The sequence below is a fragment of the Bombus fervidus genome, chromosome 2, assembly GCF_041682495.2.
Source record: "Bombus fervidus isolate BK054 chromosome 2, iyBomFerv1, whole genome shotgun sequence".
Classification (NCBI taxonomy): Eukaryota; Metazoa; Arthropoda; class Insecta; order Hymenoptera; family Apidae; genus Bombus; species Bombus fervidus.
This window is the reverse complement of record NC_091518.1, coordinates 7,865,742-7,884,838: the sequence shown is the minus strand read 5'-3', so window position 1 is coordinate 7,884,838 and position 19,097 is coordinate 7,865,742. Positions and strand designations below refer to the sequence as shown.

At 32.8% G+C, this 19,097-nt stretch overlaps 1 protein-coding gene across 4 annotated transcripts in view; it reads left to right on the top strand.

Moving 5' to 3' along the window:
- The window catches only part of LOC139995157 (adenosine receptor A1), a 321,882-nt gene that overhangs the window by 70,764 nt on the left and 232,021 nt on the right, over positions 1-19,097 (top strand). For 2 of the 4 annotated variants that reach the window (XM_072018397.1, XM_072018387.1), the window contains exon 2: positions 6,627-6,706. The exons of 1 other annotated variant lie outside the window; for it this stretch is intronic. The gene's annotated coding sequence lies outside the window, so the exon portion shown is untranslated. Of the gene's footprint in view, positions 1-3,816; positions 3,867-6,626; positions 6,707-19,097 lie in introns of those variants that run through there. One more of the 4 variants, XM_072018403.1, reaches the window with a different exon arrangement.

Here is a 19,097-nt window from a genome sequence, read left to right as displayed (position 1 = left end):
TTATTGTGAATAAACTATTTAGTCTATGTAATGTTATAGTATTTAAATACATCGTACAATGGTAGGTGAACAAAATAAGATTTAAAAAATATTACTGAAAGTATTACAGATTATAGAGAATAGCCAAATGTATTGTCTTTCTGGATTCTTTGTGAGTTGTAATATAGAAAATTATAGCTTGTCGTATTACAAATGATAATTACATTTAATTATTTAAAATATCACAATTTTATATTATCGTCTTTTCGATTTCTAGACTCGTCATATTAGGAAACATTGTTTCAGATTCTTCCTCTACTTGAAGTCTAAGTTGATCAGATTAATTCTAAGTCTTTGAATCTAAAATATAGTCTTTGAAAATAAAAGAATAATGTTACATATTGTAGACAAATATAATTAAAAATAAAATTAAAAATCATACGATAAAATTATCTTGTGATCGCCTCTCTATCAAAGTATCTAGAATATCTAATAAATGTAGATAATACACAAAATTCAATATATCAATATTTACATATTGACAAAAGAAGGAGAATACATTTTTCCGCAGTATCGTTAACAAAGCCAGCATCATATTCAACTGGTTGCATATTTCCTTCTATTCGTTAATATATAAAATACATTAAAGCGAACTTCAAGGGAATCGACTTTAGTTGCGTCACGCATGAAAGTACAGAGAAATTCACACTTTGGTAAGCTGTCCTTTCGAATGAGCGTTGTCCGTGGTCTGTGTGGATAGTATTCGTGATATCCTCGTTAACCTTATCCCACGAGACAGCAAAATGCAGACCGCACCCGGGGCAGTTCTCGTTATCAAACGGATTCCCTATGTTTTAACAATATACTTGCGAGACAGTATTCATACTTTGCCGTGAACAGGTCTCGCTTCCGCATAGACACGAACAGTTGTGCGAAGTTGCGAGATCGCGAGACGTTCGCAATGTTTCTCGTGCTTCTTCGATGAAATTTTGAAGACGGAAGAGGTTTGAAAAGTGGATTTGCGTATGCGTACAAGTATTTACAGATTTTTATTATTATTTTTACATCAGTTTATATTATTTAGTTAAAAGTTATTCCACATTATATTTTATTATTGTATTATTAAGTTATAATTCCATATAAAAATTATCTTCCCATTTGATTTTGGATTTAATTTAATTTATGATTTTTATAATCTTTACTATTTTATTATTATGTTATTCTATATCAAACTATTACATAAATGATAAGAGCGTAATGTACGTGGGTACTACAATGATGTGTGTTGTTTAACTTAAAGTAGTCGCTAAAATAGTCACAGTCGATGCGAATTTAAATAACGATAACTACAAGAGTATTATTTATGTTTACGTCTACGGTTTTGTGAATATCATATTTTTATTTTTACACATATTGTTTTACATCCCTATACTATATTATTTTATTTTATTTTATTTTATTTTATTTTATTACATGTATACGCTCTCAGCTGTAAGCATTAGGGCACGTATTTATTTAGCACAAATCGAATACTTTTCGCTGCTTTTATTTTCTAATTATTCTATCATATAGATATCTTATTTCATTCACATTATATGTATACGCTTATAACGTAAAATACTAAATAAAGTATAGTTTGTTCCAGTTAAACGTAACCAATAATTGTTTTAATATTTATAAATTATAATCCTATATTATTTTCCCTATTTTTATGTGTAATACTTTCTATATTGTTCTTTTACATAAATCTTCTCGTTCGTAATATAAATAATATAGATAAATACAATCACTGTTAGTCTTTTCTAAAATACGATTAGATATTACATCGTTATAAAGTTTATTTTTTATTTATACGACAGTTTATTATATCCCTTCTTAAATTTAATGATGCGAATAATTGTTTCGAGTACACCCTCCGTTATCATAAATAAATTACGTTCTTATTGGAATTGTTGAGGAAAATATATCTCTCTGATTACGTACAACTTGAATTATAAGGGGCAAATAGAAGCGATATTCTTTATACATAATTATACGGTAGTTGATCAATGCTACAGGATAATATCGTACTCGACTAAGTCAGAATGGTCAAATCATAGGAACAGAATGACACAAATAAACATCTCAGTAAGCAGTGAATAGGCGATAACGTTAATTTGCACGACCACGACAATTTTCTTGTATTATAGGGTTAGATTAGCAATCCCCGAAAAAAGAATAGAGCGCAAACTAAGGATTAACGATGATTTGTATTACGTGATTAACAAAATTATAGGTAAATTACTGGTTATTCCCTTAGCAATTTCAACCGTTTAAGTTTTATTAAACGCGCTATTACATTGCCATTGTGGCGAAATTCTTTTCATTTTGATATAGAAATGAAGGAAATATGAATATACAAAATTGCTGAGATAATAAAAATAAAAATAAGAATATTATGTATATTTTTCTCGAAGTGAGGTCATATTTATAAGTTGTAATAACGTTACCAGTAATGTAAAACAAGATTTGGGTTTTATATTATATTGATATAATTATATTGAAGAACATTCAAATGTATTTAGAAGTTAGAGTTGACCTTGTAGAACCGCTTCGTCCTCTCCGATTTCGACGATTTTTTAATGTTATGCAATCATGTATTATGTGCAACGCTTACGTAAAATAATAACAAGTTAATAATTGATATTAATTTACGAAATAGAATAATTGTTACGATTTCACATAAACGTATCAAATCTAACCTCAATACATCGATAATATTCATTATTAATTAAGTTCTAAGTTATAGGTTATAACAGAACATTTCTTGCAGCCTTGCATGTGGATGGGGTTTGTAAGCTCGCTTAACCTTTATTTATAAACAAAACATAAACGGCAATCAACACTGACACAGTGGCATAAGTATAGGCAAGAATACACTGTAGTGGTATCTGCAGTTTTTTGCGAATATCTCAGAAAACTAAGCGAAACCGGCGATTATATGTATAAGAAAATATTGTTCAAAATTTCAATTTCCATAACATAGTAAAAAATTATCGAAATTAAGGAGCAGGGAACAATAAGTTCTATAACAATAAATTCTATAAGTTCATTAAAATTAATTTTATCCTTTTCCCCCTTTTCCAAACCACTGTGTTTTGAAAACTTCTTTTCTTTCGCTATTTATAGTTATATCAATCGCTTGGATTGGGTTATTAGCTATACAAAAGAATGAAAAGTTATTACATATATATACGTATATATGCGCAGTAGAAACGTTAAATTCAATGTACACACTTCCCCAAAGAAGTTTTCTGGAAGAAATGCTGACCTGATTGGTTCATTGTTTGTTTTTGACAGACTCAGCACAATCGTAAAGTTAAGCACGCGTATTGATCGAAAATGTCACATGTACAAATAAAACAATATGCATCGCATGATGGTGAGTGATAGAGAGTACCACTCTTGGCCCTGTGCCGTTCCACCAGACTTCTTTTCATCTCCGAACAGTATGTACTTACACAAAATATAAATAAAAGACAAAGGTTAGGTTTGAGTTGGTTCACTGTCTTATTACTAGGTTATCCATTTAATTCGGAACTCGCGCTTGCGAGAACATGAGAATGGCAACAGTGTAATATATATGTTTACTACTACAGTTAAATGTCACTCGCCATCTATGAGCTGTTGCTAGAAGTATAATTAGACAAAAACACACAGCGGTTTGGTCGTCGTTCGAAGAACTCTAAATTTGCCGTCACAATTAGGGGAAGACGATCGCCGAAAAAGCGAGCCACTTGTTTTCGTTCGAAAATTTCATGTCCTTGCGAGTTCCAATACATTGCATTGTGTCTAACGTATATATATCTAACATTGTCGCTTATGAATCAGCAGTATAAACACTAATTGTATGTGTTCTTGTTCAAACAGAATCGTTTCATAACATTTGTATAACCTTAAACCTGAAAACGATACAGAAATTTGAAGATGAAGCAACTCGTAAAGAATAAGCGAAGAAAAGAAGCAGCATTGTATCTTAATTTGAAAATTGGAAACAAGAAAAGAGAAATATCAAATCTCGATGAATTTTAACCCTTTGTATTTGACATTAATAGATTGCAAGTGTTTATGCAATTATGACAGGTGAATATGCAAAAATGTATATACAAAGATATGCACAAATGCAAAATTGTATAAAAATAAAAAATAAAATTTGAATTCATTCAAGTTGAAATTTTTTATCCGTATTTGTAAAAATATGAATTTGTATAAACATCTACAGTTTAGATATTAGTTTCTATCATCTGTATACATCAATGTATTAATTTACGTTTGTAATAATATATTCATAATGCTTCAAATTACAATATTTTCTAGAACAATTACTTGTATATTTACTGAAGGAATAATTATGAAAAAAAATTCATTCATTTTGAATACTGTAGATTCTAATTCAGAAATTTTCTTCCAGAATGAAGTTTGCTGGAACTTGTATTTCGTTGTATTTGCTGTATAAAGCATCGCTCAACCGCCATTAATTTTACATAAAACTTTTTGAACACTCCAAAATGGATTACGTTCGAAGCCATCAAATACAACTTTAAAAAATTCATTATTGAATATAACGAAGTTTCTCTAAAATGTGATCGTAAAGCTGCACAGATGATAAATTAAGTAGTAAAAATTTACTAAACGTACTATTAAATATTTCTTAAAATGATCAAACTTATTAAATTTGCAAATAGACAATATAAAATGTTAATTCCACAAAAATACATTTTCTAATTTTTCTCAAATTTCTTCACCAACATTTCGAGTAACTCAATGTATTTTTGAAATTGAATATGTTTTTGAAGTTCGAGTTTAATAATTTTGTAGGCTGGGTTATTAAATATGATTATAAGACTCATACAATACTGAAAAAACCACAACAGCACGATTGTTGGAAGTATAAAAAGTTAAGAGGGATCATTCCTCCCGCGAAAGGATTTTACATGCAAAATTTATCAGATGCTTTCAATTTACGACGTTGTGTGTATATCTAAAGTTTTAATTTACCAAAGAACATGCTTGACCCGAGCACGTGATGCCATTTCGAATGCACGTAAACCGTATATAGGACAATTATCCTGCGAATTTCAGGATTCCAAGTAATCGGTACTGCGATGTGATATAATGCGCTGATAGAACCGTATTTTTTTTAAGGATGAAGTCATTCCGAAAGTATTAAATTGATTGAAAAATTAAATGAAATTTTTAATGGAGAATTAAGTAATCCTATGATTTTAAAGAAAATTTTTGCATTTTGTATTTTGTCTTAACTCTTTCGCACTTTAATAAATTATTGAATAAGTAAAACATAAATGTATTTACCCTTTATAAAATTAATTGCAAATATCGGTGCATGTTTTCTTTACAGAGTTATCCGAGGAAATATATTTCTATCTTTAAAAATTAATAAAAACAAATTTTTCTTATAAATTAAAAAGTATTCAGTTTTAAAAAAGTTAATATATATTAGCTTTGCAATTGAAGAAGTTTCAATATTTCTTGTATTTCTCTACTATTGTGTGTCCAAAGGATTGTAATCTTTACCTGTAATTAAATGAGAAACTTTTGATTTGTATCTCCATATTCTTACAATACTTAAATAAAGTTTATACATATATAGGGTGTCTCCGAAATCATCGCACAAGCGGTCAGATGGTGATCACAAATGTCAAAATAAGTCGAAAAGAAAGAATAACATTTTTTTCATTTAAGGCTTCATTTTCGAAAAACATAAGTTTGAAAATAAATATCAGGTATCCGTGTATTGTCTGGGAGTTTCGAATTATGAAATTTATGTTTCTGGCCGTGTCTGTATTTTTAAACATGGACAATGTCACGATTTGCTTCCTGCTTAATAAAATGATTCTTAACAACTACTAATACAAAAAAGTGCAAAATAAAGAAAAGTAATAATCGATATTGCACGACAGGAAGAAAATCGTGACATTGTCCATGTATAGTAAATAGAATTTCATAATTCGAAACTTCCAGTTAATACACGAATACCTGATGAGTTTTCGTACACATCTTTCTCCAAAAACGAAGCCTTAAATGAAAAATGTAATTTTTTTTTTTTTTTTTTTTTTATTTATTTTTGCATGTAGAATCACCACTTGGCCGTTTGTATTATGATTTTCGAAACACCCTATATATTATATTGTATTAGTACATTGCGTGACTTCTATTGACAAAATTATAGAAACACTTTTTTTAATTTAGCCTCTAAAGGAGGCTAGGAAAGAAATTAGAGAATTATGTGGTTTTACATTCTCGCTTACCTTTATTTTTCTTTATATTCTGATAATTTTGAAGTTTGAAATTAAAGTCAATTATTAGTCGGGATTAATTTCTAATATTCAATCGCTGATCTAATAAAAATCATAAACATTATCATGTTATGTGCCATGTCATAACATGAATACCAACAGCGCCATTTATTATTTGCATGTAAATGTATACATTTTGTTGCTCTATTAAAATATATTGTATGCTTTCCTTGTAACATAACATTTGTTTCGATCGAATGAACAATTTTGTAATAACTAGTATAGAAATAACTTCACTTTTGATATCGTCGATGTAATATCTCAATTAACGTTTTAATAACATTTGCACAGAATCCTGATGAATGAGCCTTCGTGGAAGCTATGAAGCATTAGGCACACCTCACTGGCGAAGGCACACCCCTACGTTTAAGGTAAGTTCTTAAAAGAAGGTAACGCTCAGCCAGCAACCATTTCTGCACGAATATTTGTCCTAGAAGGTACAGAATGTATAAAGAGAGAAATTCGGAATTTCGGAACGTAAATATCATAGAGAGTGAACGTACAGCTATGCCATTATCGTAGATCCATAAATCGACCTTATTTGAATAACCGAATTTCTGCGAGTAATATATGTTCCATTATATTTATCAAGTATAGACCAGCAGCAGATCAGAAAGTGATAACAGACGAACTAGAAGAACGTGATCATAAAACATGTGCATTTGCTTACAATATAAGGCACAGGATTATTTACTTACTATTCTTCTTTGTCGACTTAGATCCATTCCTAGACAATAAAAAAATCTTTACAATAAACTCATCTTACAAAATTTATAAGGCAAAAAAGCGACGGTACAGCTACCCAGAAAAAAAGAATTAAAGATTTGCCAACGCTTTGGGCGTACTCACAATCTTCAGATGTGTGAAATGTACAAAGAATCGTCTCACTTCAGATAGCAAGAGAACAAAACAACGACGAGAATATCAAATGTACTAATTCGCAGGGCGATCATCCATCCAATTACAAAGGATACATAGTATATAAAAAAAGTCTGACTATGCAAATACCAACCAAACTTCAATATAGAATATAAAATGATGTCATTAGAACATTCCAATAGGAGAGAAGGACTGTTATATGCAGATATTGTTGGACAACGCGGTAAAACAAGAATAAACACTTTCAATCAAGACATTAATCCTGAATAAAGTAATAGTAAAATGACTAATATGATACAAATATTAATGGAATTGTAAAATATTGTAAGCGAATTGTTAAGGTTATTTGATGTATGTGGAATCAAAGAACCGCGTGGGTAAATTGTAAGATATTGTAAGTATATATATATATTGTGAATATTAAAGTACAAAGTGTGGAATACAATGTAAGCTGGTCCAGATCCGCACGCTAGCAATGCTACCCTGAGACTAAAAGAACCCCGAAGCCAACGTCGCAGATGTACCGCTTATGGTCTGTCCTCGACGCATTCTTTTGTCTATGCGCTATCGATGGCCTCAGCGCTTGAGAAAACCGAAGACCAGATGTAGAGTTTTCATAGAAGTGGCGATCACTTCAACACGAATAAACAAAATAAATAAATTTATTATCAATTACACTTAATCATCTGTTAGAAAAATTATAATTGTCTCTTTCATATAATATAACGCTCTGGAATACTAATGGCCTTTGCCAAGACGATACCGAAATTCAGGCATGTATAAACGCTGCAAATGTTGGCATATTTTTAATATTAAAAATTCATTTTACGTCACATAGTTTCTATAAAATACAAGGCACTTTACATAATTAATATTACATAATGAATATTATAATATTCAATATATTCCTCCGAATGGCAATGCTCATGCAGACATAGCGATAATTATAAAAAATACCATTAAACACCATATATCAGCACCTGTGAATGAGGAACACCTACAGGGCACAAACATCGTTGCAGAAGGCTGGTTCAGTCCACCAACTGTTCCCGCAATTTACAAACCTTCTAAGCACAAGTTGATTACAGAAACGTACAAACGATTTTGTCATCAACTCGGCCACAGTTTCATAGAGTTTCTAAAAGTTACAATTCCACAATGCATTCAATTAAACAAAACAGTAAACGAATTATACCTATTGGTTCACAGCACTAATGAACCGGCTTAGTGATGCGAAACATTCATCAAACCTGTTGGATTTGTACATTGTATAATAAAAGATATACTGAGAAACAAGATTACTGTCAAATCATGTTTAGACCTCACATTTCCGACTTCTTCGTAGTAACTGCAGCAATTAACACCGCCTGGACCTCACAACGTCAAAACGGATTAAAATAAGTTCGGTGAAATCATTGATGACTTTATTCAATTAAATATCCCATTAAAAGCAGAGAAAGATATAGATGATGCAGTAGAATAGTTTGATACTCTGGTACAGCTGTATGGAGAGTCACATCAAAAATAAGCAAGAAAACCAATAGCTATTATCTGTACCATTGTCCAGAAATTATAGGAATACTAAATCGTATGAGATCACTTAGAAAACATTGGCAGCACACTTAACATCCGTACGATGAAATGCTATTAAATAGAGCTACTAGAAAACTAAAATATTTATTACAGGAAAGAAAGGAGAGCACTTCGTAAAAGAATAATTGGAGAACTTGATGCTTGAACTTGTTTCAAGACACAAATTACTCACTTTGGCGCGTCACTAGAAAAATAAAACAATCAACAAAATCAATTCCATCGATTAGAACGGCATGGAGAATGGACAAGGGTAGATAAAGAAAAAGCAGTAACATTTTCCAAATATTTTCAAAAGACTTTTCGCCCGATTAACGGCGAAGACGAACATCCACGAACGAACATTTGCAACAGAAATTGGAAACACCGTTTCAACTTTTATCTCCTATCAAGTAGTATACTATTGCAGAAGCAAAATCCGGTAATCCGCAAATTGCTAAACTTCAAGAAAGTTCCTGATTTTGGCTTAATAATCGTGGAAACTCTAAAGGAACTTCTAAAGAAAGCCATTACTCTTCTAACCCTCATCTACAATGCGATACTGGGAGTTAGTTACATACTTTACCCTTAATTACTACATAATTAGTCTATTACTTGGAAAATAGCCCAGATTATATTAGTTCCAAAATTAGGTGAACCTACGGAAAACGTTTAATCTTACCGACCAATAAGCTCGCTATCAATTGCTTGGTACAAACTGCTTCTGACGAGACTTGGACTCTTTTTGAATACTGAAACACCAATTCGGCTTTAGACATAAACACGCCACTATCGAACAAATTTACAGATTTTTTATTTAAAAAAATCTTAGAAAATCTAAACGATAAAAAGTACTGTTTAGCTGCTTTCCTCGGAATTTTGCAACCTTTTGATAAAGTATGGGATATGTGACTATTATTTAAAATTAGAGAGCAATTATCCGTATTACCTCCTTTTGAAATCTTATTTTTCCGATAGAGTTTTTGAAGTAAAATTTCGGAAAACTACCTTCGACCTAGATCTAATACGCTCTGGTGTTCCACAAGGAAGCATACTGGGCCCAGTACTTTACACCTTCCTCGCCGCCGACATACTGACAAAAATCAATACAGTAATTGCAACATATTTGGACAACGTACCAATCTTAGCCCCGAGCATAGCCTAATCCAGAGGTAGAAATCTCGGAGAAATTGCAATCGCATCTGCAATCGCTTTGTTGCAGCTTTGTTGAGAACATGAAAAATAGAAGCAAATACCAGCAAGTCGGTAGATACATATTACTTTAACAACCCGAACTAAAACTTGTCCGGTAGTCTGACAATCAGTTTAAACAGCTTGGCAATACCGCAACAAAATATAATTAATACTTATGTGTATGAGAAATGACGCAGAAATTTACGGGGTTTTATCGGCGAAAATCATAATTCGACATTACAAGCAAATTATTACTATACGAAACGATTTTGAAATCAATTTTGACATATGCCTACCCTACATGGGGACGACACAGTACCCAAATTTAAAGATTATTAGAAGATGGTAGAACAAAATACTACAAAGAATCTTACAGACTGGTACACTGAACACACAAATCGATAAAAACACTGGAACATTATATGCTAAATAAGAAATAGCTCGCATTAGCAAACACTATCACGAAAGCCTCGAAGCTTGTACAAACTGGCTGGCAACGAACTTGACATGTCTTTCTAATGAAGAATACAGAGATCACTTCTTATTGTAGTACAAGACCTTTAATTGCATTTGCTTCCATGTAAGAAACGAAGGCGACAAAATTATTTATGTAACTGGAACAGAAACTTGCGTACCACTCAAGCAGGGTTGATTTATGGATCAGTCGTAAATATCATCTGGAAACAGAATGACCCAGATTGCTCTAACGAAACGTTGTATCCCTTTCGCCATAGTGGTTTATACCGTTACTACATTTATGTACTTACTCTTCTATCAAAAAATTCTATATTTGATTCAATACAAATTTGGAATATAATTATTTAAGCAAATTATATATTTTTCTAACACAGCAGAAATAGTATTGCTTAACGAATTATTGGATAGATTGAAACATCCGTAGCTAAGTGTAAGAAAAATAAAAAAATAAGAACTTAAATGAATCTTCCGAATTGACTAATCCAAGTCACTTTTTGAGTAGCTTCACAAGCATTTTTTTGAAAAAGTTCTCGTCCTTTTCAGAAATGAATTCCTTCAAATAGTTTCGAGACTTTTAATAGTATATAATTTATTATTACAAAAAATATTTCAAAATTTGTTAAATTTTAATATTGAAGGATATTTAATATGCATACACTATGTACATATTTATACTATCTATACTAATATATACTATCTATGTATATATTAATGTCGGCGGTCTATGTATCTATGTATATAGATAGTATATATTGGAATAGCGGGTCAGATCGCCCACATTATTCTTCGTTTGTCGTCTACTTCATTTCCGACTGAATTTTGCTCTGCGGCTGTATTTATGGTGTTTGCAAAAATACTTGCGCGTGATTTTGTCTCCAGCGGCGGTGATATCACTTTTTGGCTTAAATGGACGCTCGTGTATTCCGCACGTGAAGTTCGTTTGATGATTCTTGCACGACAGGAAGAAAATCGTGACATTGTCCATGTACAGTAAATAGAAATTTCATAATTCGAAACTTCCAGTTAATACACGAATACCTGATGAGTTTTCGTACACATCTTTCTCCAAAAACGAAGCCTTAAATGAAAAATGTAATTTTTTTTTTTTTTTTTATTTATTTTTGCATGTAGAATCACCACTCGGCCGTTTGTATTATGATTTTCGAAACACCCTATATATTATATTGTATTAGTACATTGCGTGACTTCTATTGACAAAATGATAGAAACACTTTTTTTAATTTAGCCTCTAAAGGAGGCTAGGAAAGAAATTAGAGAATTATGTGGTTTTACATTCTCGCTTACCTTTATTTTTCTTTATATTCTGATAATTTTGAAGTTTGAAATTAAAGTCAAGATAAAGTTATTATATGACGCTCGTGTATTCCGTACGTGGAGTTCGTTTGATGGTTCTTCGCGTGGAGTAGGCGCGTGCAGGAACATCCGCGTGCAATTTTTGTATTGAATTTTTAAATTATCCTTTATATACACAATTGTTCGCATTAGTATCCGAACGCTCTTCAAAATTGAATAACTTTTTAAAATTGAACCAGATGACTTGAGTCTTTTTAAGAAGTTAGAAAGATTAGTTTACTAGATAAAAAATTGCATTTGATTGGTGTTACGCCGTATGAAGCGGCCAACAAGTCAGCCCTTATTACTTGACTGTCATCGGCCCTCATACCGTTATTCTGACCTTCTACAGACCCAAGGACCCACCATATACTCTAACGATAGTTTAATGTCTAACGTATATAGATGGGTCAATCGGTCTGCACTAAAATTACGGGACGTAGAGTCCCAAAAAGTACTTTACGTTTACAGCGGGCTATTCCCCACTACCTGGAATTTATTACGTGCTGGTAACAATCACGAATAAAACAGGTATCTGCCATACGGAAAGAGCGGATGTGTATACAAAGAAAAAAGGGACTTCATCCCAGAAAACAATATCATTCACTACCTAAGACGGTAGAAAGTCTCCTACTCCTGAGATGGCGAAAGAACGAACTGTGAGTCGAGTCTAGGCCAGTCTGTGCCACACATCTCCCGGGTTCCTTTGGCTCTTCAAGCCCTCGCGACAGTCAAGTCAACTGTTCGTACGACAATCGGGCATTGATATTAACTCTACGTTCCGTCTAAGTAATCAAATTCACCGACTTCGCTTGTGTATGAGAGTGTGTTTCCGTGCAAAATAGAAATAAATATATATATTAATAAAACTGTAGACTACAGTTTTATTCCAACTGAACTACCCCTATTATCCCAAAAGAAATACGGGGATCGACCTGCTCGTGGTGTCGATTGATACAATCGTAACGGGAATTTACGACTCCCGTTGACGCGCCTCTTCGCGAACGCATCTCCCCGCGACTGGCCGAATTTACAATTGGAATCGTCGGAAATATAATAACGGTTGCTTCTTGTAACCTTTTTATCCGGATCTGTAATAAAAATGTAAACAATACGTGTTGTAGATTTATGTCAGTTGTATACATGCTGAAAATTTTGTGGAAATCGGTTGATGCACAAACAAGCAACAGGCATTGAAAGATGTAAGAATCTTTAGATTTATTACCGGGCGGAGAGTCGTGGAAAACAGCGACTTTCATCATTTTCAATTGTTTGTAACTAGTAGCAATGTTAACTGTCTTTGAGGAAATATTCAGTAAGAAAATATATAGCTAACATAAATTGTTTAAATTTCCATTACAGGCTTAAATAAAAAAGTTATAAAAAGTGATCTTCTTACACATCTTATGTTTAGTTATTTGGTCCAATTTTGAGAAAGTTATTCGGTTCCAAAAGATGGAATATTAATGCGAGCGACTGTAGTAGGTTTTTCATTGAATTTCCGTCTATAGCTGTTTTGCATTGGAGGATACGATGTTCTCAATTCTTTTCAAGTAATGAAATGCAGCAAAACTATTTGTAATTTGTCACAAAAGTACGAGAAGAAACTTTCCTATTGCGTGACAATCTGATTTATGGGAACTTGAGAATTAATTATTCTGTATACACTGAAATTGTCATTCTAGCATGTTGATACTTACGTCGTACAATATTTTCTTGTTAGATTAAATATTTTTGAAGCAACGAGCTATGGTAAAAAGATCGTAATAAAAACAAGAGAAAATCTTGTTATTGTATCAGCTTCTGCGTTATAGGAATTGGAGAGTTAAATATTCTATCTATACCGATACAACGCTGTGATTGTAGCATGTTGATATTTATTTTGTTTCTATCGATCGTTTACAGTTAAGTTAAATTTTCTAAATTAAGAAAGTCTGAGTATGGAGAATGAAGATTTAAACATTCTGTCTATTATGATTTGTTTTCTAATCATCCGCGTAATATTTATGCGTTAATTAAAATTCATAACGCAATCAATTCCAAAGCCGATAATTTTAATCGAAGTTCACATCAATTTCGTATTAGTATAAATTGTATAATTCCCAAACTCTGTATATGCTGACTTTGCGTTATCTAAGGAACGTTCTGTTATATACAAGTACAAGCGAAAACCACGCAGCATGATTTTAATTAAATTATCCGATGCGAAATAAGTTCCCATTATTTTGGGGAATTTTGCCTCGGAAAACTGCTTCATTCACGAACGAACGATGCCATTCGTTACGAAAATGGCTTGTTATTGCCGTCACGTATTTTTAGTCGAGTATGGAAAATAGCTTTTTGATGGCGAAACGCACGCAGGCGATCCATTTTAATCAGACTTAATTCGCATGATTCCGCTCCGACACACAATGCGACGAACGAACCATCGAGTTGTGTCGCGTCCCTCTTACAATAGAAGAGTAAAATTAAGCAGTTGATTTGCCAATGGTTGATATATACTTAATACCGTCGAACCGAAAAAAATAAGGAATTTTATGCCGGGTATTTTATTTCAGAAGACATCTTAAAACAGTTTACATGAAATATTCTGTTCTCCTATTGAATTACGGTTTGTGTCTTTAATTTATATTTTTAGAATATTTATGGCTTTACCGAACTGGATACCCCAACATGATATAATTGGCAAGGGAGCAATTCTACATGAAAAAACAAGATCTATATTTTTGACAGTCTCGGCTCAATTTTTCACATAGAATTACTCTCTTGCCAATTGTACTATAATTATAGGAACACCCTGTGTGTGAATTTATTGTAAATTTTATATAAACTGAAACTGCAAATGAAAAACGATAGGCCGTGCCTTCGTACATTGGAACATTGGAAGCATTCGGAAAAAATTTCGGTGGTTTGATACGTAAAAAGAATTACTTATGTATCTATATGTATTAAGAAATTTCATTTTTGAAAGTCGAAAAAATACGGAATCCTTCGATGATGAGACAAATTGGTAATATTCTTAATCTCTACTTCAAATAAATGAAATTTAATATCAGGAAAATGATTATTTTATTATCCAAAGCTTTTATTATACGATTCCACTATTTATGTTAGATGAGTATAGAAGAATGTTTTATAATCTAAACTAAAATACATGCTAGGTTTCCAGAGAATCATCGAATATTATACTTTTCAATTGTATACATATAGCGTTCTTAGGATCTGTTTAAATGTTAGGAGATATTAAACTTGGTAATGTTTTTTATACAGATTATGATATTATTATATTTTAGATTTTCCACTTATTTTCAATTTATTTTTTATATAAAAAATTTAACGAACTTCAAAATACTCTACGTTGCTGATAACAATCGAATCGAACTCGATCGATTTCAAGGTTCTTGAAAGTCTGTTCTATTTATTTTTCGTTTGGACTTTGTTGATGTTGTAGTTGGCTGTACTCTTTGTTAGTGGGTTTATTAATGGTCTGCTTATTATTCTTTGTGCGAGGTCTTTGATGTAGCTAAGTGAGGTCTGTTACGGAGTTGCGATCTTTTGAAATGTTTAGAATTATTCTTAGAAATCTCTTTCATATCTTCTAAGTATTTTGTGAATGTGCTCACGCCGTGCACTTGCACATGTTTTATACATTTAATTTTTATTACAAGCTTAAATAAAAAAGTCATAAAAAGTGATCTTCTTACACATCTTATGTTTAGTTATTTGGTCCAATTTTGAGAAAGTTATTCGGTTTCAAAAGATGGAATATTAATGCGAGCGACTGTAGTAGGTTTTTCATTGAATTTCCATCTATAGCTGTTTTGCATTGGAGGACACGATGTTCTCAATTCTTTTCAAGTAATGAAATGCAGTAAAGGATTTTGTGTCTTGTTGACAGTGAGCTTCCTTTACCTATTAGTAGAAAAGGAACTCTGATTGTTCCAATGGATTTTCGTACAAGTCTAGCGTGGCTAGTTCCCAAACAAGTCTAGTTTTGAGAATAACGATCAGATAATTTACTTGTTTCTTTTTCATTCTATTGCTTCTTGTTGAAATATTAATTTATTATGTGGATGATCGCTTTTGCTATCGAATAAGTTTGTCCTTAATTTTGAGGTAAGTTACAACTTGGAAAAGATGGTGTAAATTGCCAGTTGGTTCTTTTGGCTGTCAGGAGAATGTGCATAATACAGTGTCGTGGGAATATGTATATGAGTGTACTTTCTCACTTAATGGGATATCGTTAAATATAAATGTTGAATAGAGTACGATCTACAATGGGCCCTCAGGGGACTTGTTTGAATAGGTTTTCGGGAGTCTCACGTGCAACTGAAATATACATGATATATCAAGTAGTTTGCATGCTCTTGCAAGTAGTTTGGTATTATTTTGATTAGATCAGGTGTTAATTTGTATTACCTCAATTATAAGTCTATTGTGTCATATATTGTCAAAGATTTTTTAAATGTCCAGTAGGGCCAGGACTGTTGATCTATTGTTATTCAACTCAACAATGATGTATTCTGTTGATCTAAGAATTTCCTGAATCTTTGAATGCCCTGATTCGAAAGCGTATCGTTCCTTTGTTATTACATTTTGTTGCCTAATATGGTTATTGAGTTGCAAGATTTTGCGGAGTGTTTAGTAAGCCGATAGATTTGTAATCTATAAAAAATGGATTATTTTTTCTTTTCTTCCATTTGGATATGGAAAATATTTTCTACTATTTTTTAGGATTTACGGAAGTAGGATAATGAAGATGTACCATAATATAGCTGAAGGATTCATTTTTCTGCGAGGTTTTTGATCCGTAGTGTTGAGATTTACAATTTTGTTGTTCTTTTAATATTTTAATAACGTAAATTATTGGAAGTGAATATGTTTTGCTATTATATATACATGTTTAGCTGAACTACGTTCGTATTAGGTAACGAAGTTTTCCAAGGGTGAAACAATGTGGTTTATAGAGTTGTATGTTATAGAAGGTTCCTACGAGGAAACCTTATCCTTGTTTGAGAAGATAATTTCTCCCCAGGTTTCGGGAGGGAAAATAGACGCGAATTTAGACTATAAGGTCTTCTATATCTTCCAGACGCACTTTAACTTCCAGACGACTAAGTGATATTAATATTTAGGTTTTTGTTGCCATTGTATAATATATACTTGTTTTGAGTAGAAAATCTGATTTCTTACTTGAGCGGTAAAGGTATTTCTTAGTTTGCGTTCTGCGAGTCCAATTTTTTGTATTTGTTTTGTGTCTGTTTTTATGTTGCACAAGTTGCTGGGGCGCGTTGTCAAGTGTAAACGTTTGTGAATAGACTTTGAATTTAGATACGGCTCGATTACATGTCCGGTGAATGGTCTTTTATAATCTGTTAATTCCTTTGTCTGTGCGCTATGTGGAGGAAAGATCTGAGTTCATGGACTGATTGGAGCAGAGTTTCCTAGTTTGTGCATGTTATAATTTTATCGATAAAATGTGTTTGTTGTTTGTGGAGATGAGGATGATTAGTAAGTGGTTGGAGGGTCGGTCGTGAGTGATTTTACACTCTGTTTGCGTTAATAGGTTTGCGAGGAACATGTTTACTTAAGTCTATGGTAGTTGTTAGTGTTGGTGCGGTTAGAAAGTTTGTTCCCGTTTGTATTAAAGATGAAGTTGTTTCATATCTCATATTTTGTGTTGAGGTTTCCTGCTATGAGGAAGTTATAAGTGGATATGAAGTCGAGAGTTTCAGGTGTTAATTTCAGTATAGGGGATAAACATGTTGCGATAGTTAGGACTGTTTTGATGTTCATTCTAGTGAATACTGTTTCTATTTCTACTGTCAGGTTGTACAATGTCTACGGTTTTGAAATATTTGCGTACAAAGGTCCCTATATCTCCGCTATACACCGTGGATCTGTCTTTCCATATTGTGTTGTAATATTTTGAAATGTACATGTTGTATGTTGTTTATAGGTTTAAGCAAGATTATTGCTATTTCTATCTTACGCGTTTCCAGAGAGAGTCAGAGCTCAAAGATTTTTGGTTCTAGACTGGTGGCGTTTGAAAGTAATCGGCCTTCTCCTGGATGCGGCAACAGACCAGAACACTGGCCACAGTTTGCCGGGTGATTTTCTTTGTAACTGTAGCAAGTTGACAGGAATACCAAGTTTCCTAGTGCATTCGTGAATGACAACTCCCAGCGCAATTTCACGCAATTCGAGTGCTTGTTGCAATTGGTCGAAGTGCGTTCGTGCGTTTAGCAACGAAAGCACAGTATGTGAAAGTTTTTAGAGTCATATCTTCCCCAATAGGCTCATGAACGAACTAAGATTCCAGAATATCTGTTTCGAACTTCTTGGCTTACTGTTTCAGATAAGACTGTAGTTTTACACGCAGTTTCTTTTCCAGACGTTAAGGATTGAGGTTCTGAAATCTTAACGCAGGTAGCACACACTTATGCTTAATTTTGAGCAAGCCTTTTATCACAAGGTTACTGCTTTTTTGATTTCCAGTGAATAGGTGTGAAATCGAATACCATTTGAAATACAAAGTTCTCTGAATTTTCTATGATGGTGAGTGTCGAGAATTGTGATATGATTTCCCAGAAATATGATTTGTAACCCAAAACCATACGTGTTTCGAAAACTTTTAATTAGTGCTGTATAGTTTTCTTTACATGTGAGTGAACACAGATGGGGAGGGGAACGGTTGAGTGATTCTGATCTGAGTTTGTGTTAGAGATTGTGTTGTTTGGAGCTGAGATTGTTTTGGAAAGACGTGTTTGTTTGTATATCGAAACAACTACCAAAAGTCGAAATGGACTTGATGTGAATGTGTTACAGGAGTGCTGTAGCCCTATACTCACAGGCATCGAAGTACATGTCTGAATGATGGTTCTTCTTGATGAGTTGCTCGGTAATGTGCAGTGCTTCCCGATTTTTATCCTGTGAAGTTCCCTATCTAGTTTTAGTTGTTCTTAGCTTGTTCTGGGTTTCCCACCAGAGACGCGTTGAAAGTGTGGATCGATGGTAGTATCTCCACATCCTGTTCTCTTCGGGTTCCAGAAGTTTTGCAATCTTCCGTTCGTGGTATGATTTCGCTAACATTAGACGTGTATCGAGTATCCACCACTGAATTCTCGCTAATGATGCCCGTGTTATTGTCTTCTACTACCGAATGAGAGGAGTCGATGAATCTTTATACGATCCTTGGTAGTTGCATTTTTAATAACGATAATAGGCAATTAGCGCCTATGAATACACGTGGAGTTGATTTTGGCTAAAAGATTGAAAGGAAAGCGGCGA